This window comes from Falco cherrug, chromosome 14 (assembly GCF_023634085.1).
Source record: "Falco cherrug isolate bFalChe1 chromosome 14, bFalChe1.pri, whole genome shotgun sequence".
Lineage (NCBI taxonomy): Eukaryota > Metazoa > Chordata > Aves > Falconiformes > Falconidae > Falco > Falco cherrug.
The window spans coordinates 996300-1017129 of record NC_073710.1 but is presented as its reverse complement, the minus strand read 5'-3'; the positions used below and the strand labels follow the sequence as shown (position 1 = coordinate 1017129).

The window sequence follows — 20830 nt, the reverse complement described above, 5'->3', positions numbered from 1 at the left end:
TTTTTACTGTTCCTAAGACCTTATTTTCACTACATTCTATGCTGGTGCAAATTCAGCTGGTTTATGTAGGGTCACCAATCTGCATTCAAAACTCGTACTCTGTGAGTTAACCTAACCCAGTATGCCCTTACTGTGGGACACACACCCCAGTATGAATCTCCCTAGTGGAAAAAAGACCTAAGTGAAACCTGTTATTTTGGGTTTCATCTGGATTAATGCAAAATTCTGATTGTGTGATGCTTTATTTTCCAGTGGTCCCCGTATAGACCAGGAAACCATTTTTCACCCAAAGATGTGAACACTTTTCCAGAATCGTGTAAGCTATGCAGTATGAACACTGGGTAGAAGGAGATTGTTCAGAGGTGTTTAACAAATGGTACCAGTCTGGGAAGATGATCTTTTCAAAGAACAAAAATGTTTATTTGTTTTTTAGGTGTGGTCAGTCCTGGCTGAGAAGAGTTTCAGGGTACAGCCTTTGTCTTTCATAGGCAGTTGTATTGATTCTGGATTTTGGCTCTTTGTTGTGAGCTTGTAGTGCCTAGATACAGCAAGGGTATTCTCTCCTTTCAATATTTTCAGCTTTCTGCCAGTGGTCCACGTGGCCTGCATTTGTATCTGGACAGAGAGTCCTAAAGAATCACAAACCCTGCTGCACCCCAGATGAGAGATGGTCTAGGTAAGCTTGGCCTGTACTAGTGGTTAAGTCACCAGGATTGCTGGACGCAGTTTTTGAAAACTAAGACCTTACAGAGCAGAACAAGTGTTAGTGAGAACAATGATGCTGAGTTACCCCACAAGAGCTCAGCCTAACAGAGTTGTTGGTTCTGACTAGTAGCTCTACAGGAGATGTCAAGTATTTATGTAGTAGCGAGTCATGTTCAGTACAAACATCACCATAAAATGCTATCATTTAATGATTCATTGGCTGGCATTATATAGGATCCGGTCAGGGCCAAGTGCAGCAACAGGCTCTGCAAGCTCTTCTCCAGTCCTAAGCAGTGAGGTGCCTTGTCTCACGGCTGGTTTTCATGCAACACAGCTGGATAACCCGGAATCAGGTGCTGTGAAGAGAGCTATGTGAGAAAGAGGTGTAAGAAGCCTTCACTCAGGCTCATGCACCTTTGGTTTTTGCTGGAGCTATGGTGTTGCCCTGTGTCTTGTACCTGACTGACCCTAGCCTGCTGACTTGTCAGCGGACCTTCCTCACTGTTGCGGACCTGCCTGACTGTCGCTGACCTATGCATGACCCTGGCTACCATCAAAGGACCCGCTCCACTATTTTTGTTCAAGTCCTGTGGCATTGCACCCTGCTGGGCAGGTCACTGTCCCTGATGTCCTTGCTGTCACCCTGTGGGGTCTTGGCTCCCCTTGAGCACAGCCATCCAAACCCCCAGGGGCAGGGAAAGAGGGTGTAGAGTCTGTTGGTGTACTCAGGGGTCTGACAGGCTGCAGGACATGGTTGTGGATGATATAATCAGGGCTTTTAAGTTTTAATATGGAATATGAAAGATAACATCTAGCAAAGGGACACTTAGCCTAGAACCTCCTGAAACGTAGTATATTATTGGTTCTCTTTTCAAATGGCTGTTTTCCTTGATCCATTTCAAATAATATCATTAGTATTTATTCTTCTCTGATACAGAGAACCCACTCACCTGTCTTCTTACACCAAAATCCATTATGAAGTTCTTAAACTGAGGAGTAGTAATAGCAGGATGTTTTGAATAGCCTCCTGCTCCATCAAGGAATTTTAAATTCTCCATTGTATGTTATATGATCTTCCCTTACCTGACAGAATATGTACCTACCACAGTAAAAAAAAAAAAAAAAAAAAGAAAAAGTCTGGCTGTGAAGCAGCAGGCAGTAGGAAGAAAACAAAGATCCCTGAGCTGATTTATTATGAGTTCATTCTTATGTGTATGACACATACAAGTCCATGCATCCATTCTTTTCCTGTGTCACCATTCCAAAGCCACAATACTTGAAGCAACTGGAGTCCTACTTAAGGAAAAAGCTGCAGTCTCTTCATCTGACTCAAGAGAACTCCCAGGAACTGAAGTTACAGGTCTGATATAAGGTTCTCTTGACTTGAAACTAAGCACTGAGATGGATTACTTAAATTTGCCATCAGAAGGAAAAAGTAGATTAGAAGAGTAGGCACCTATGGGTAGCATTGGATGAGTGGGATGCAGCTCACGTCAGAGAATTTACACAGAAAGCAGTTTGTTTATATGTTGGGTTGTTGTTGTTTGCATGCTGTTGGGTTGTTCACACCTTCTTGTGTACTCTACATCTTCTATAAGAGTTTCCATTTTCAAATGAAAGCCCAGGTCTTCAAAAAGACATAATAATCTAAAGTGGATGTGAAACAGAATTTACATGCTAAACTCATGAAGATTCCTGCCTAAACTCATAAAGCAGCAAGTGTGTAGGTTCCCAGATTTTCACTGCAAAACCTCTCATTTCTGAAGTTAGGTTTCTGCAGGAGACAAGAAGAGGCTTTCTCATCTAGCTCTTGCCTGAGCCTAATCAGGATCCCCCAAATCCTTAATTTCTAATGGGTCTGATCCTGGGGGGGCGATCTGTTGTGAGTGTTAGAGGACACACCTCGTGGAGACTTTGAGAACCACCCCTTTAACTTAAAACACAGAGTAGGAGCGGGTACTCCTGTTGTTGATTAGAGCATTTATGCAGACCATGGAAAGTCTGGATTTGATTTTCACTGCACTAATTAATTCAAATTCTCATTCCCAAAGGAATCTTGTAGTGATGAGGAAAGAAAGTGGTAGATGGAAGATAATGGAGGGAAACAGAGTGACTAATAGCGAGAGAAAATAGAGGTTTCATAAACGTGTTCATGCTTTGGAAATATTTTTTACTGTCTTACATGACATGTTTTGTTTTATTTAATAGTGAGGCACAGTCAGTGAGAATGTTACTGCTAGTGAAGTCTTCCCATGGCTCAGATACGACACAAGAGTTTGACTGTCCTCTCTGAACAAGTTTTATTCTGCTGAGAAGGGCATCTGCAGAGAGGCGCCCTCTGCTCTGCAGAGCTTGGCAGTTTAACTTAACAAAATAGGCAACGAAAGCAGCAATATGATCTTGTTACACACCTTTAGCATGCATATTGTTATGTCCATATTGTAACTTGAATCCCAGTCAGCTCCATCTGAACAGTATCATTTTCATTTTGGGGCTGTGCCCTGACAGACTCGATCAAAAGCTTCCCTTTGTTTGCTCTTCATCATGCTGTGGTGCCTATCAACAGGTAAGAGAACTCCACCTTCGTATGAGGTATTTGGGGTGGCAGACAAGAAATGGAGAGACAAAATACATTGTAGTAGCAGTATTTTTATACTTATTCTCACTGTTATTAGATGGCATTTGTGTCAGACAAAACAGCTATCTCTGAATTCTGAAAAATGTGCCACTGAAAGTTTTCTCAAGCTTGCTTTCTTCTCTCAGCCCTACAGAGAGGTCTTTGAATTCCTCATAGACAAGACCTGCAAGCCCTTGCTGTCAGCTATAAAGAATGAATATGAAATTACTTTGGGTAAGTTCTTGGACTTTGACCTGTGGGGAAAAAACACTAATAGAGACATATTCTTGCACAGCTTAGTTGTGTTGGATGCATATAGCCTATATAGATGTCAGCTGGTAACACCATCTTTCTAGTCCACTAGATCTATTTCCTTCATGCATAAGATGAAGTTGTTGGAGGCTTTTTTTCCTATCATATGTTAGATTTTTAAATCTTCATCACATACAGAGTTCAGGCAACAGCAGCGTCTCAAGGTTTTTCTAGGACAATCACAGTTATAGTGGAGCCTGTCATGTTAATATATCTGGATGCTCTTGCACTGGTAACTTGAAGTTTGAATTAATCCTGAAGCAAGGCAGACAGAGAACTGAACTGGCTGTTCCCCGGCTGTTCTTAGTGTGTTTTAAACCTTGCTTGGCATTCAGATGCCACATTGATGCCAGTACTTTGTAAACAATCACAGAGGGCTAGAAATAGACTGTAACCAGGCACTCATTTCACACCAGGCACTGAGCAGCTACCAAATGTCAACAGTCTTCTACTGGGACGGTCTCTTAAAGGATATATATTGTTTACCCCAGTACCTGTTAACCTGGACTACCTAATCACAGTCCCTTATTACAGACAAATCCTTCAAGCAGGTGAATAAGTCAGTTTTAATCACTATACAAAAACTTTTCTTTTAAAATCAGTTTCATTCCAGAACTCTTTACTACTTTACATTTCCTTGCTTCAGCTCCCAGAGACATTACTGGTGTCCGTGCTGTAGCTGATATTGAACTGGTCTCTGAAGCTGCTTTTTTTTTTTTGTCTCCTCTGGAGACCGACCAAAATGTATCTTTTATGATAGCTTTATTTTTGGAAATCAGCTGAGTGCCAGTAAACCAGTGTGCCATGGTAGCAAATGTACTTGAAGCTCTAAGAATAAAAGAAATAGAGTATTTTTTTATATTGTTAGAATTGGGGTTGGCATCCTCCCACCTTTCTGCATACTGGGGACTCATTTTCCTATTTACAGATTTTACCTTGCTAATGAGGCCTGCATGACATCCATCACCTTTTAGCTAAGGGTATTGGATGGGGTTATCAGTAAGTCATTTCCAGGCCTCCTCCTCCTCCTCCCTGTTCTAGCACAGGCAACAGCTTACCTGCCTGGCCAAGGATGCAGAGATCTAATCCAACCCAACAACTCGTGGCCACAGACGCAAGAATGCCCCACTTCGCCAGTCCTGATGGTGCGTTCCTACACAGCGCTGCCACTCGCTGGACACCTCTGTGAGCTGAGTCAGCTCACCCAGCAGGAAAAACAAAGCTGCAAAGTTTCCTGTTGGTTTAGTGAGTTGACTTGGTCATGAAAGTGGCTGAGCTAGGGGAGAGACAAAAGCCAGCAATGAGAGCAGAAAGCAAACAAAAGAAAGAGAAAATGAAGGAAATTGATTTGCAGAACTGTGCTCCTAAATATTTATCTTTATTCTTAAATTATGTCTGGCTGTGCTTAACAAAACCAACAACTTTAAAATGTGTGAGAAGTGGCCGTTCTGAGGGCTCCTAACATCAAAATTTTATATTCTGTTGCACTTGGAGTTGTAAGGTGCAGCTTTGGAGCTGATAAATGGGACAGTTTGCTTAGAGGGATGTCTCATCACTCCACCTACCGTGTGTACTCTATCTGGAGCATTCCAGCTCCCTTTGAAACTGAAACTAAACCTCCTTTGCACCACAGCATTGTATTTCTGAGCCAACTGGCTGTTATCCTTGTGGTCTGATTTAGCAGCCTTGTCTTACTCTGGTTTTTCTGTCCTAAATTGTATATCCTGTACTAGCTTAGCCTACATCTAAGGTGCTCACCTTTGCACCCACCGCTGGGGTGGGTTCTCCCCTTAAATCTACTAGCATTACAGCATATTCCTGGTTCAGTGAGAATAATCTGGTTTAAAAACAATCAAACAAATGATATTATTACATGTTGTCCTAAAACTGTACTGCTTACACTGTATATTTAGCTGCATCATTTTGGCAGCATGATGTTTGAAGTAGCACATGCATAGCTGAGCACACACACCAGAGAAGGCAGCTGCCTCTGATGGGTGCAGGGGTGTGCAGCCTGTACTGGCTGTTTGCAACCATTTGTCTTCTGCCACAACTGGGTATACAACAGTAGCTGTAGCTCCTTTGGGTGTTAATGTGCTGAGCCAGCACTGAGGCTTTTATGTCATTGTTTCTGGAAGAAATCCACATGAATGGGAAGATACTAAGCAGAATTTGGAAAATACCCTTGTGGAGGAGAGAGCCATCAAATCCCTGCATCTGTTAGCTTGATCCAAGATAAAGGTTGTGTTGCTGGGAGCTCCTCTAAGACAAAGCTGAGTAACAGGGTAGGTCTTCACGGTGATGTTACTCACCACTGAATCCATTTCTTGATTAAAATAATGCTGAGGTTGCTACATCCGCAAGGCCTTCACAGTCACTCCTTTGTGGTGCTAAGACTTCCGGGTCTATCCAGCAATTCTGTATGTGCAGTGAGCTGCACCACAGCCAGATTTTTTTTGAAGTGGGAGAATGTCTGTCCCTCTTGGCACGGGGAGAGTTATGAGAGGTCATCAGAGAGCTAATGTTCTCAAAAGGCACTGGCCAGTGCCCACACTAAAAAATAATCACTTTGGCAGCCAGCAAGTTGTGCTCCAACTTCTGCCATACTAGGCAGCTACAATCAAAAATACTGTTGCACTTAAAGGGATTTGCTTGTGGTCAGGAGTCAGTTGTGAAACAAACTATGCCTCAAAACAAGTTTGCTGAAGTTTTAATGTGGTGTTCTTAGCTCACACAGAGCAACTAGACAGCACAGTGGCAGAATCCCTGTGCTGATGCTCTGGGTTTTGCCATCTTTTGTCCTGACACAAGTATCACAGCGAAAGAGTCTTGCAAAACCTTTGGTACAGTTACAGTGTGGGAAGGAAATTCACACCCAAGTATAATAAGAAAAGTAGTTCTTGGTTTTAGATTTATGTATGCGTTTAAACTTCTAAAATGCAAAATCTGTTGCATAGTGTTTGTACACAAATACTAATACCAGGTTAGTATTTGTATTTCTGCAAAATCTTCCATTGCAGAACTCCATACACGGGGTTCTTCAGCACTCTATTGAATCTCATGTTGCGCTCTCCCAGACAAGTACAACTAGCCAGTCGTCCTCTTGATAATCCAGGAAAATTGCTATAGAAAATGTTTATGAACTTCTCTCCCAAAACAACTAACGCCAGCTGTGTTCTCACCCTGCTCCAAGCAAAGCGGCTGCCCCCTTTCTCCCTGGGGGCATCACACAGTCCCCCCTCGCTCTCCCTGCTCCCAAGCAGAGTTCTCCAACAGTTACGGCCCAACCCATTCCCCCAAACCGCTGCTTTAGGGAAAACAGCTCCATCTCCAGTCCCACCTCAGCAGCAGGCACACACCGAGCTCAAGCAGCACAGACTGTCGGGGTGATCCTTTTACTGCCTAGATTTTACAGACAAAGCTCTGTTCGACAGGAATAACTTCACAAACTTCCTTCAAAAGTTTAATAGGCTCAAGATTTAACTAATAAGGCAAAAGGTAGTAAAAAGACATGTGCAGCATCAGGGTCTGCATGCAGCAGGAGCTGCTCCCACATTACCAGCCAGAGGACGAGGAGGTACCTGAGCTAAAAGGCAGCGAGTCCCTCCTTGCTCCGTGCCACAGACAGGGGAGAGACGCTGCTGGTGCTGCTCTGCGATGGGTTTTAGCTGGTCTAAGCCTCTGTATCTGCAGAAAGGGTTGGCTCTTGCCTTCCTCCTCCTCATACCTTTCCCAAATTGGGCTTCCAGTTCAATCAGCTGAACCTTCTGACCCCAAACCAGACTTTGGTTGGTATAAACCAACAACAAAACCCTAATCCTGGGGCAGAATAACTCAGAGCAGAGCTGCTTAGACACGTCGAGGAGTATCACCCCTCACAGTGGCAGCAAAGGGGCAGTTACTGAAGTATCCCTGAGGCTGGAGTTACGAGGACAGTGCAGCACACCTGCCACAACCCACACTTCAAAAACTACTCCTATAATGAAGAGAGAAAACAAGAGAAAGGTAAACACACAGAACAGAAGGGAGTAACTGAGTTGAGTTTCTCCCTGAGCACGCACACACCCCATCTTAAGAGCCATTTTTCTCTGCTGCCCATGTACACCCTTCCCACGCAGGACACTCATGTTGAAGGCACACAGTTCCCACCCCAAATCCCTCCCACCAAACCCTCAGCACAGTGGCTCCATCCCCACGTCCCTGGCTGCATCTCCCACCCAGAATTCAGCCTCTCCGGCTTCAATCATGGTTCCCAGCAGCTGCCCGGAGGGGATGCTTCAGATTGCCTCCATCAGTGGAGCTCTCAGGCAGTACCCGGGGAGTACACGGTCCTTCCCAGGCAAAGCTGCGGACCAGAGCAGCACAAAGCACCCAGACCAGCGCAGGAAAGGTGTGCAGGCAACACAAGGGGGCACGGCCATGCCAGCAGGCACCTGCAGCCCTTTGGAGAGGAAGGCCTGAGCTCCATCCAAACAGCGGTGATGCAGAGAGAACGAGGCAACACCCAGCGGCCAGGGATGACAGCAGGCGTGTTCCCACCTCTGCAGCTGGACCGAGAGCAGGACGAAGGACGGTGATGACATGGAGAAATAGTGCAAAATAGGGACAATAAACATCGATTGTGATTGTATGTGTCTGCTCAAGGAGTGTAGGTATGGTGATTGGTCACCTAACCATATAGTTTTAAGGAAATACCTGTTCAAGGAGTATAGGTGTGGTGATTGGTCACGTAACCATATAATTTTAAGGAAACACCTACTCTTCTTCCTCTAACAAAGGGGCTATTTATAAAAAGGATGAGAAACATTCCAATGTTATCTAGAGATCTCCTTGCTAAAAGAAAACCAGATGATCGACAAGGACATGAATTAGCTGCAAACTTGCAAGACCACCACATTCCAGGAAAAGGACTGATAAGCTAATTAACATACGAAGAAGTGAGAGTATGTGGGTTTGGGTTTAGGTAACGAATATGTATAGGTGTTAATTGAATATTCATTTGTTTTATCGTATAAATACGTGATGGTTCGTCACTTCGGGCATGCACACTTGTGGTGGAGTGATCCCCTGTGCATCTGTGCACAATAAACATACCTACTTTATAACTTTCGAGTTACAGAGTTTAATTCTGTATTTCATTTTGGCGAGCCAGGCAGGAGGATTTCTGCTCGGCTGAGGGACCAGCTGCGGAGCGGACGCTCCTAGGCGCGCCCTGGGAGATTTCCTCGGAGGAGCCTCCTCTTCTCAGCTGTTCACCCGGGAGCAGAAGAGAAACCCCTGGATCCACGGATAAAACGGTATGTTTAGAAATGGGGCGGCTGGTGAGACACACGGAGACGTCTGGCGCGCAGCGTAGTCCCCAGGAGGAAAGGTACCTTGGGAGGGGGTTTGCTGACCAAGGGGTGGCCGCTAGCGATCTTGAGGGCAGATCGAGCAAACCTGAGGTTACTGCCAGATCCTAAAAGCCCGGAGGCCTCGCGGAAAGCGGGGGCGGGACATAAGGCGGAATCTCACAGTAACAAGTTAAGAGGGACCTCATAGTAAAAGTAAAAAGGAAACTTTTGCGTTGGAAAAAAAAAAAAAAGGGGGGGGGAAAACATGGGAGTAACAAAATATTAAATACTTCATAAAGATCTGGGAAGCTAAAAACTTCCTTTAGGTTGTCTTATGAATTGGGGAATTCCTAGAATGTAACAACTGAAATAGCGCTCTGTGTTTTGTTTGTTCTATGTGTTGTCTTGTTACATGTTCAAACTTGGGAGTTATGAAATGTATGTTGAAAATAGTAATATTCTGGTAATTCTAGGCAAATAGCGGAAAACTTCACCCTCCTTGCTCCCCGCGTGCTGCAAAAGGACGGCAGCAGGGCAGTGCTGGCAGAAGTGGTTGTCCCCAGGGTTTGGGGAGCCTGTGCAGGGCTAAGCACAGGGGTCTCTGAGCCCCCCTGGGCTGCACAGGCAGGGACCAGGAGCTGCACAGAACAAACCTTATTTCCTGGACCTTCAGAAAAAACAGCTTTTTAGGTTAGCTGCTCCAACACGTTCAGTGGTCAGCCCAGACTTCCCACCAGCACTTTTCCCTATGCCTGGCCTCTAGCCACCAAGAAACCCAGCTTCCAGCATAGATCACAGGACAGTTTCAGCTTGCGCAGGACCTGTAAAGGTCACCTCGTCCAACCTCCTGCCCAAAGCAGGGCAAGCCGTGAGGGTCACACTATGAGGGTCAGCATGCTGGCACAGCGCGCTTACCTGATGCTTCTTATTCTCAGAGCTCACGGTCAGGGGGTTCTAAGTGATCTTGCAAGGCTTTTTTTGTTGATTGGCCTCTAGACGGAAAAATTCAGGCCCCTTCCAGTGTTCCCCCTCAATGACAGGTTGCACGGTCCAGGCCTCGTTGCTTGGGTTGGACAGAGAGATGGTCTGGCTGCGCTGCTCGCGCACCTTGCATGAGAAAGTCAGTACCTGCAAGAGAGGAGCACAGAGGCTGCTTGGTCACCCCGAGGAACCCTTCCCACTCCCAGCCTGACTAGCTCTGCACCAGCACCTGGAGCGCAGGGAGCAGCTTCTCCTTGCCATATACGTGATTTCCATTTGGGAGATAGCTTTTTAAGTAAATCAAGTTGTTTGGCCTTAAAAAAGGGAGAGAGCAAGTCTTTTGCATGCCAGGTGAAAGAAAACAGGGAGTCCTGAAGGAAACTCTCCTGTGCAAGGACAAGAGCTGCAGCCGCGCACCATCTCTGCGGGCAGGCTGAAGAGCAGCTCTGGGCTGTCTTGGCAGCAAGAGCCAACACCTCCCGGCTGCACGCTCCTGCAACACCTGTGAGGGCCAGGAGTCCTCCACGCCACACCCCCGCGCACCCCAGGAGCTGGATGCAGTTGCCTTACCCGCTCCTAATGCTGAATGCCCTCCCCTGCCCTGACAGGGAGGGAAAGTGTGGCTGCGGGTGCAGTATCGGGGGTATAGCTGGGTGGCTCTGTGGGGAGGGTCTCAGAAGAGCCCTGCAGGGCGTCCCCACAGCAAGGGTGCTGCAGTGCAGAGCCAGGACAGCTGAGGCGCTCACTGGAGAAGCAGCACCTTTAACAGGGGAGGAAGGCAATTACAGGGCTCAGAAACTTTGGGAATCCTGCCCAGCAGTTCTCTCAGCTCTCTGGGACACCCAGGCAGGAGGGAGGCTATGCACATAAGCGTCCTCCAGTCCCTGCCTTGGGAGCGACGTGGTGCAAATGGTGGGGTAAGGGGGGGACCCATCCTCTGTGCTCCGGTTACCTCTTTGGTCACAGGGGTCTCCATGCAGCACCCTGCCAGCGTAAGCCGCAGCGGCTCACTGCCCTGGATGAAGCACTGCACACCCTCGTACTGGATGGCGTGGCTCAGCTTAGAGGGGCGGAAGGTCACAACAAAGGGGACATCCATTCCTGGGGAGATGTAACCCTTTGTGGGGCTGATGGAGAAATCTGGCTTGAAGCTCTCGACATCCCACTTAAACCTTGCCAAAGAAAACACAAGGACAGGGAGGAAGGATTAGCAATCGGAGGCTGCAAACGCCATGTGCTGTTTCTAAGCCTCCTTTCCCAGAGGATCTCAGGCATGATGCTGAGCCACCTGGAAATAAGGCTTCAGAGGGTGGGTAGGACTCAGCTGTACCATCTGTAAACAAGCTTTTGGTTGCATCCCTTGCTAACTTCTAGGGCCTGACTGCACAGCCTTGGCTACACAACTCTCCACTGGGATGGAAAAGCCGACAGGAGCTAGCTGGCTAAGCTACAGCTCCATGCAACCCTCATCCAAGCTCTCAGCCTCAGAGAGGACAGGGTTCTGCATTACTTGACGCCTATGTCGCCCATGCTCTGCATGACAACGTGCTGGGATGTGTAGCTCTGCTGCACCACCGCTCCAAAGCTGAGGTGTTCCTGGTCCAAGCTCACATGGATGCCCTGGCAGGGGCCCTGCACTGTGAAGAGGGAGCGCACCAGGCCGCTGCACTCCAGCATCACTTCTTTGCTGAACGGCTGGATGCGGCATTTTGGGGAGAAGGTCACCTCCACCTTACAGGTGCCTCCTTTGGACTTCAGACTGAGTTTGCTGGTGGGGTTCAAGCAGAGAACCTGCCCAAAGAAACGAGGGGAGACTACTTCATCTGGCAAGCAAGCTGTGAAACCTCCATTGCTAAAGTCAGAGAAGAATCTTCCGATTCCTGTTCCGTCCCCACCAACACTGCCCCAACCCCATTCACTCTCTCGTATGCATTCCCAGGTACCAAAGGGGTTTTCCTGTGGTGTGTCCACCTGGCCATGGTGAGCTGAACTATGTCTTCTAAAGGAATTTCTTGTAAGCTCCAAGACAGCTGTAATTCTTAAGTCTTTAAAGATTCATTTATCTCCCTTACCTTTCCAGATCTGAAGTACATGGCTGCATCCTGATGTAGTTGTGTCTAAAACACGTCAGGGGAATTGTACCTTCTCACTTCTGGCTACTAGGGGAGCCCCAACACCTCGCTCAGATGAGGTGTTCACATCGCATCTGCTGGTGGAGCAGTCCCAGCAGGGAGGACAGGACAGTGTACAGGCAGCCAGGACAGCAGACAACTGTAATTAGCTACTAGCTCCTGCCCAGAGCAGCTCACAGCTACCTGCAGGCACACTAAAGTGCTCTCCAGTGAAGGAAGGGGCCTTACCCCAGCTTCTTGCAGCTCTGGCGTGGTGGACGTGACACTGAGCTTAAAAGCGAGAGGGGCAGCACTGTTGTTTGCTATGGTGACATTCTTCACTGTCTGTCCGATGGAGAGGGCTCCCAGCTTCACCACTCTTTCCTTGTAGTTCCACAACATCAACCTGAGGCAGCAGCAATTAATATGAAGAGAAAGGAAAGGAGGAGAGAAGGGGTTTTCTGCCACAAAAGTGGCAGAAAACCAAAACACAGTAGGCTGGGGAAGAGATTTGGCTGGAATTTTAGGATTTGGATTTTTATCTCACCTTCATTTCCACGCCCCTTCCTCGGACCTCAACGCTCTGCTGGCAAAGACCATTGATTTCAAAAGGGATGAGCTCACAGTAAGACACGGCCTCTCTGGGACAGAAAGCGACGGGCACCTCCACTGTCCTTCCTGAACACAGGATGTACCCTGGGAAGTCCACCTTCAGGTGTGCTGTGCTGGTGAACAAACAGTTCAAACCGGCAGAGAGCAGAGCAAAGAGGTGTCGCAAGGCTGTGCATGCTGAGACACCACCATCAGGGCTGCTTGGGGCTCTCCTGCCTCCTCTCCCTGCGCCTTCAGGATTTCACCCACAGTGGCCATGAGGACGTGGATCAGGCATGTGCTAAGCAAGGGTCAAAGGAGCATGTGGAGGCGGCCTACCTCACGTCCTTCTCTGCCTTGTTTGTGATGACAAGGGTCTGCTGGGCAGGTGACATCCCAGCACGGTAGATGAAGCAGGCTCCAAAGTTGAGTCTGGTGGTGGAGAAGTGGACAGCGGGCACTACCACGGTGGCCAGGAACACACAGGTAAATGTGGGACCCTTGCTGATCTGGTAGGGTAAAAGGCAGCATAAGCCAGCTGAAGAGATGGGAGTTACAACCGCAAGCACCAGAGACGGCTGAGGAAGAGGATGGGGGACAACTGGCTGCAGCGACAATAAGAAAAAGCAAGTGCCAGAGGATGCTAGAATGGAAACAGAAGGTGGAAAGGCTCGGTCTGAGAGGGAAAGTTTTCTGCCACGTGTTGTCAAGACCACTCCGAGCTGTGGGACCCAACTCAGGAGGGGCCGGGCAAGGAGGAACAGCTCCATCCCCATGCACATCGAGCCCTCCCCTGGCCCCAAATCAGGGACAGAGAGGGCCTGGGGGCTATGTCCTGCCGCAAAAGCGCTTCCTAAAATGGTCCTAGATGAGCACTCACTAAAACATGCCATTCAGAAGCTGTGAGGCTCTATTTCAGCAACAGGAGCCTCTTTGCCTCATTCAGACTCAGTGACAGAGCTCAGCACTGGCTCTGGGCTCCTGCCGCCCAGGCGCTGTGCAGGGAAGGCAAAGGTCCTGCGCTAGACGCTGCTGCCTCACCTGCAGCATCAGCTTTGTGTCCTTTAAAGAGCACATCTTCTGTGGGTGAAAAACCAGCTGGGTCTCTGCTTTCCCCTCCGCCTGCACAGTGCCCATCTGAGGGGCGACCGTAAGGACCTGCTTACGGGCTGCAGGGCCGCTCAGCTCCCACGAGAAGGTGAAGCTGAACTTGCCATTATTGTGGATGCTGAAGATGTGCTTGATGATCTCGTTCAGCTGTACCTGTGGGGAGAAGGTGGTGTGGATTAGGGGCTGGAGCACACGCAAAGCGCTGGCCAGCCCAGCAAGTGTTCCTTGCTAATGTGCTCCTGCATCTTTCATATTCAGCTGATTTCCTGTGTGAAAGATCCAACTCCCTCCCTCTAAAGACCCGACTGTAGCCAGATACAAAGAAAAACATTCCCCCTTGCTCAAACGTATCTGCCAGGCTCCTGGTTAAGGGCCAGTCTGGGAGGGCTTTGTGGGGCAAAGGGTTCAGGGCACCAGCACTGCTCACCTCCTTGAAGTCAATGACGTTGATCTCTTGTGCACGGAGCTCAGCGGCACAGCTGTCACTGTCCTCGCACCTGACAGACACGTTCAGACCATAGCTGGTGGCTTTGATATTCAAGGAGAGGGGCTGGATCTTCCTCTTGACATTGCACTTGAGGTCAAAGACCACCTCTCCTTCTAGTGTTGGTATGAAGGTGACTAATGGGAAACCTGAGGAGAGAAGACCCTTTTTGTCCCGTTCACTGTCTCTTAGCTTTCCTGGCCCCATGTTGCCTGCTCTGTGGGAGAGCAGCTGTGCAGTGGCTGTGGTGAGACCTCAGGCCTGGGAGATACCAGGAAGAGCCCTCTGCCCTTCAGGGCTCCCATTACGGAGCAAGCCCTAGCGAGAACTGTTGAGGGTGTGACGATCCCATGTAATGGGACAGCAGCGGATACAACAATAGAGCAGCAATCCCTGAGCTAATGCTGGCCTTGCTGTCCTCTCCACACGCTACAGGGCTGCATAGGTTCAAGACCCCATTTCTGTCCCAAACACAGAAGGCGGCACTCACGGAGACCCCCAGTCTCTCCGATCTACATGACAAGGGTTAACGTCCTCTTTGCAAAGAGGAATCATCCAGCTCCCGTGACAGCAGGACCACGTGGGTGTCACCAAAACAGCTTCTTTGTAATTTCTGTGGGTAATTTCTGTCTACATGATCATACACAACCAGACTACAGAGATTTAAGGAATTACCACTTCTCAGGTGAGTCACAGTAACTGACACAGGATGCTCTCTTATCTGGCACCCCATGGCAAGCCAAAATTCAGGATCTTTGAAGCCACAGCAAAGCTGCCCAGAGCCAACATGGTCTCCTTACACCCAGACAGGCTATGAGTGGGCAGAGGGACGTTGTGGTGGGTCAGCAGATGAGCTAGTGACCTGCTGTACTACCTGAACTCAGGATCATGTCTGATCCCAAGTCCTGCAGTTTACAAGGAAAGCACACGCATTTTCTGACAGGAGATCCTGCAAAACACAGCTTGTGTAAGCCTGTTGCTGTCCTCCGTGATGGGCTTAAGTGCTGCCTGCAGTGCTGCTCATGTGCTTTGCTGCTCTTGGTGGCTTTGCACAGACCACACGCGGTGGACTCTGTCACTAAAGGAACACAGGGAACAGCCTTGCACACTTAAGGCTGCTGGCTCAGGGGATCATGGGGTTAAAACCCCCAAACATGCTTTTGTTGTCACAAACAGAAGATCCAAAGCCTGAATTTCTCCAGAAACGGGGTCTAGAAGACCAGGGTAACCTGGACACAGCTACTTTATGAAGAAACCTGCAGTTTTGTGGTGTCTCCTCGGGAAGGAACAAATGAAGGTATGCTACTGCTGAAAGTCACCTGGTGACTGCCAAGGGACAAAAACCTCAACAGCAAAATGATGGTGCAACATCTGGCATGCAGAGGAGGGAATCTGGCCTGCGAGCCCCGTTACCTTGACAGAGAGTGATGGAGCCTGCTAGGGCTCTACTTTCACAGAGGTGTTGCATCCCTCTGAAAAGAGAGAGCTTTCTCTGAAAGCAAATCTGAACGCTTCTTTCTCATTGTTGATCATATAGATGGTCTGATGTACCTCGTGCCCTGGGGGAGAGGACAAAGCAGCCACTGAAAACATTTTGTTCCTCTGGCCACCAGGCCAACACTGCCCGCTGGCTGAGCCCAGCAGGCTACCTGCAGCAAGGCCCATTGCCTGCAGCATGGCACGCTCAGAATGCCGACATGGAAACATGCCCCTGACCCCCTGCACTCCCCTGCATTTCCCCCAGATCCCCTCCTGGAAACAGCCTCAACCACATGCCGTGTCCCTCATGCCTTCCTCCCTTCCTCTCCCTCGTACGCCTGGGTGCCAGGAGCTGGGTGACTCCCAAGTGCCTGTTTCCATTTCCAGCCTCCTTGTTGGAGCCTGCTGGAACAACGGGAGCACTGGACCGCTGGAGCAGTCCACATACGAGGGTGCAAGGTACTACCACAGCACTCACCAGTTAACAGCAACTGGAAGTTCAGGTGGGATCTGTCCAGAGTCACTAGTGGGTTGCTGGCATTGCCCACCAACAGGAACGGGACTGAAATGCTCTGCTCGGGGATCGTAAAGACCCAGAATGATTCCGTCATGCCCAGGTGCCAGGGGATGAATTCAAACTTCATCTGTGGGAGAAAGAGGCAAACAAAGGAAAAAGTTGTTGCCCTTGGCAGGGTAAGGGGAGGGGGGTACGGTCTATACCACTAAGAAACCCCAGGAACCTCCACCTTACGTTGGTCTGAGCTCGGAGAGCTGCTGTGCCACTTACAGCCCCGAAGCATGGCAGATGCGGGCTACAGGGTGAGAACAAGTTCGCCTGCCAGTTCATTTACACTGCAGTCAAAGGTTTCTTCAAGGTCTTGGCAAGCTCACAGTGAGACGGGACACCCAGTAAGTGTAGGCTTAGCCAGTGCTAAACTGGCACACACGGGTACTGGATCTGCCTTCATAATTTTCTGCACCCACCTCTGCTGTCTTCCCTGGCTGGATCTGACCTCCCTGCGTGAGGCAGAAGAAAGCCACCTGTTCTGGGGGCGCTTCAGGATCTTGGCAAGTCCAGTGAAAGGAATACGCAGAACTGGTTGGGTTCATAACCACAAAGGTCCTGGGAACACCAAGCAAAAAGGACTACTAAGGCGGCATTGGGATGTTCATGACTCTGTCCTGTATCAGACATCAGGCACTGCCAGTCCTGGACACCATCTGGAAGGAGTTATTTGGTAAAGGGGAATAACGCCGGGAGCACAAACATTTCACCTGCTTTCTAGGGGCCCTCTGTCTCTCAGGTGCCTAAAAATTAATGGCTATCAACACAGAAATTAGCAAAGAAATTAGCCAAACTCTCACACATAAAAATGGTAAGATCAAGTGAGAATGGTAAAATGGAGTCTAGTAAGACTCCTTTGGAAAATGGTGTTCTCTGTTGCGGTGGCAGCCTTCGCTGACCTCGTCCACCTGGTATTTGAAAGGAGCAAGGATGTCCCAAGGATGCTCTTCAAAGGGACAAAGGTTGTACTGGCCACAAAGCGCAGGCTGGGGATACGTGGTCCTCCCAGACTGACCCATACCTTACTGAAGAAAGGCACAAGGAGAACAAAAAATTAGCAGTTGGTCTTCACTGACCAGCTTGTTCCAGCCCCAAAACAGCCCGGTGGGCACATGTCAGCAGATCACAGACGTGCCTCGGGGCTTGGAATAGTAGCTGGAGAGGTCTCTGGGTAAGGGGGATGGCTAGGAGACCATCAACAGGAGAAGCCGCGACCATACCTACCTGCTGCTCCTGCCACACACTCCAGTTGCTGCAAACTCAACCGCTCTCCTGTCGAGATCCAGCGCTGCCCCCCGTGCCCCCTGCAACTCTGGGTCGCGCCTTTTTGCAGTGCTGTAGTCAGAGTCCTCCAGTTCAAAGTGGCACTTTGGCATCAGGCTTCTACCCCTCACAGCCACCTCCGGGCCCTTCTGATTTGGATTCAGGTTAGGAATACTGGGAAGAAAGGGATTTTATTAGTCTGGTATTAGCCAGACTAACATTTCCAGACAGCCAGCTGCTTGCCTGTCTCCTGTGACAGCACGCAGCGTTGGATCCTCTCTCTGTGCAAGCACGGAGCAGCAAACGCTGCAGAGCTGCGCTCCTCGCCACGGAGGCAGCAGAGGTGGAACAGCAGAAGCGTGACAGCGATGTGCCTGCAGACCAGCTGCAGCACACAGGTTTCTATGTAGACAAGGAGACCGTGCTTGGCTGATACGGAAGCAGAGCTGGGGACTGGCTGGCCTCTTAACAGCCTTTCTGGATCATTCCTTCCAGATTTTGCAACACTTCAGGAGCTTTAGATTTCATACAAGGTCTTTTCCCAGTGTCTCTATACCCGCCACTTCTACCAAGGCTGGATGATCGCTTTTCGTTGCTCCCATGTGTTGGAGGTTTGTGCTGCCCCTCTGGGGCTGGCTGTCCCCAGGTCTGCACTCCCACTGCCCCAGGCAGAGGTATTACCGTGACTACCCAGTGGCAGCAAGAGTTGAAGAGTGCCTGGGCTTTTTTCCTACCTGCAGAGCATAGAGGTCTCCCACGGACAACGGAGAGAACTTAATCTGGAAGACCTGGTCCTGGCCAGCAGGAACAGTGCCGCTGCAGGGCTTGGGGTGGCACTGATGGGTGTTCAGAGACGTGCTCAGGGAGGAAGAGACATGCTCCAGCGTGTGACCTACCTGGCTCGAGCAATGGCTAGACTGGAGCTTCAAAGAGGCACCCGAAGAGGAGGAGAGGAAATCCCCTGCGGCAAGGAAAAGGGGATAGCAGGACATCTTTCAAGGGGAAAACACTCGGTTCCCAGAAACTCTGCCTCCTGCTGCAGGTGGACGGAAGGGAGCTGGGATGCACTCGGAGCATCTCTGGCCAAGTGCTTTCAGGAGGACAACTGCCAGTGCAGCACAGGGAGAGCGGTCAGTTTGCTTTTTGCTTCTGTGTTACCGCTCGCTAAATCATAATCCCAACAAGTCCTGGGGACGGGTGTGAAAGTGAGAACAGACGGGAGGGAGAAGAGGGTGGGGGCAGCAAATACAGTAAAAAGGCCCAGAAGAGACCCAGAGGACTGCCTGAATCAAAGCACACTGCTGGGCATCACTCTGTAAGGATACTCGGATGATGGACAGGAAGGCTATGTCTATGGTAGCAAATGAATGGGCCCAGGACTGAAGTCAGCTGCGCCAATCCATGCTGTCAAACTCTCTCTGTCTCCAGGACTGAGAAGCTAGAGGCAAACCTCCTGCAGAACAGTTTCTGGCCAGCATTCATTCCCAAACCATGTCCAGGAACTAGCAGTAGAGATGTCTGTGTAACAGCCTCTGGGAAAGTTTCCGGGTGCTGTTTCGCACCCCAATACGGCCAGACTCGGCACTCAGCATGAGGGACAGCATTAAGCCCTGCTCCCTCGTGGCCTCGCCTGCAGAGCTGAATTTTGCTTGTGTGTGATGAGAGAAGGCTTTGGGGAACAGCGCTGCTCTTCACGCCCTTTCCTTCCTTCCCCTTTGCCAGCTTCCATAACTGACGGCCGGACAGCTGATGGCACAGCCCGGCTTCAGCACGAGTGTGCCCTGTGCCGGGGCAGAGCCAACGCCAGGACCCACAGCCGAGGGAGATGAGCACACTCGGAGCGTGACGGGCTTTGGCTGGGCTCTGCCACCCTGACCATCGGACAAGCTGCCTGTGCTAGGAAACACGAGGGTTGACAGCTCTCCGCGCTCCTCTTCCCAGTAAGACCCCTTGGACACAGAGCCCGGTTTCCCCGCAGAACCGCGCTGCTCCCAGGGAGACCATGTGCTCAGGCACGATCAGGTTAGCGCAGGTTAACGAGCCACGGCCCCGCCGCTGGGCTCCGGCAGCTGCTGTGAGCAGGGTCTCTGCCTGCAGCAAACACTCCTGCGCCCGAGTTCGGAGGGTTCGTTTTAGACAGTGACTTTGCGTTCGCCCTGGGCTGGGGGACTGCACAGAGACAGTGACTCAGGTCAGCTAACGCGTTGTTACACCATCAGTTTTCCCAGACTCAGAGACTTCCCCAAGTGGTGCCCTGATGTCCCCTTGCCGGTCCTGATCCACCACGTGGCTCCCCCCTGAGCCAGGTCAGCTCCTGCGCAGAGCACACGTGTCAGAGCAAGCACAGGAGGCTCTGAAAGGCCCTGAAAGCGGGCAAGGAGAAAGTCTCCAGCTGCAGCTGGGAAGATGGCAATGAAAGCGGATGACAGTACAGGGATGAGAAAGCAATCAGTGTTTTGGGGTGAAGTGGCATGTTCTTCTCCCCATGCCCTCAGCTACCAATTGAGACACCCCGGGCATGCCTAGCTGCCACACTGAGGCAGCACCTTACCATCCAGGCTGGGTGGAAGCAGCTCCCCAGTGTGGCTCAATGCCCTTTCGTCCTCCACAGCCGCCATCCAGTTGTATTCCAGGGCCACATTCCCTGTGTTGGACAGCAGGAAAGTGAAAAGCAAGAAGGAGGAGTGAAAAGACAATGACCAATAAATACAAAGCAAGTAGAAAAGTAACACTGTATGGTGAGCTTCTGGCACCCCTTCCTTGATGCTCAGGAGTATCTTTGTCCCCAGGCAACTCTGCCACGTCTAGACCACTGCCCTGGGCTGCCCCAAGACAAAGTGTTTCAAAGTTTGGAGGTTAAAGAGGAAAGGGCAGGCATGGTGCCCAGGAGACTTAATCCAAGGGTCTTATTCTGGTCTTTACATCTCAGTTTGACATTATTTTGACTGCAAACTTGTCCTCGAGCAGATGAGGACCGGCAACACGCAATGGAAGCAAACCCATGGTTGTTGTCAGCAGAAAGGCATGGCAGAATCGAACCTTTCCTGGCACATCTTGGCAGGATGGTGGCCACCATCTCCTGCTTGGCTTTACGTGCAGATACGCAGGCCCCAGCACCCTGCCAGGACTTGGACAGGATGAAACAATACATGACTTGTTTAAAGAGAAGAACAGCAGGTGAGACTGAACACAAAGCCCTAGAAGGGACTCGAGTCCACATGTGAAGCTTCTCCAGGCGCCCAGGATGTGTGGAAGCTGAAACCTCAGAACCAGCAGGCA

General features: G+C 49.8%; 1 pseudogene; it reads right to left on the bottom strand.

Moving 5' to 3' along the window:
- Positions 1–7604: 7604 nt before the first annotated feature.
- Positions 7605–20169, bottom strand: LOC102051907 (hydrocephalus-inducing protein-like; annotated as a pseudogene).
- Positions 20170–20830: the final 661 nt, after the last annotated feature.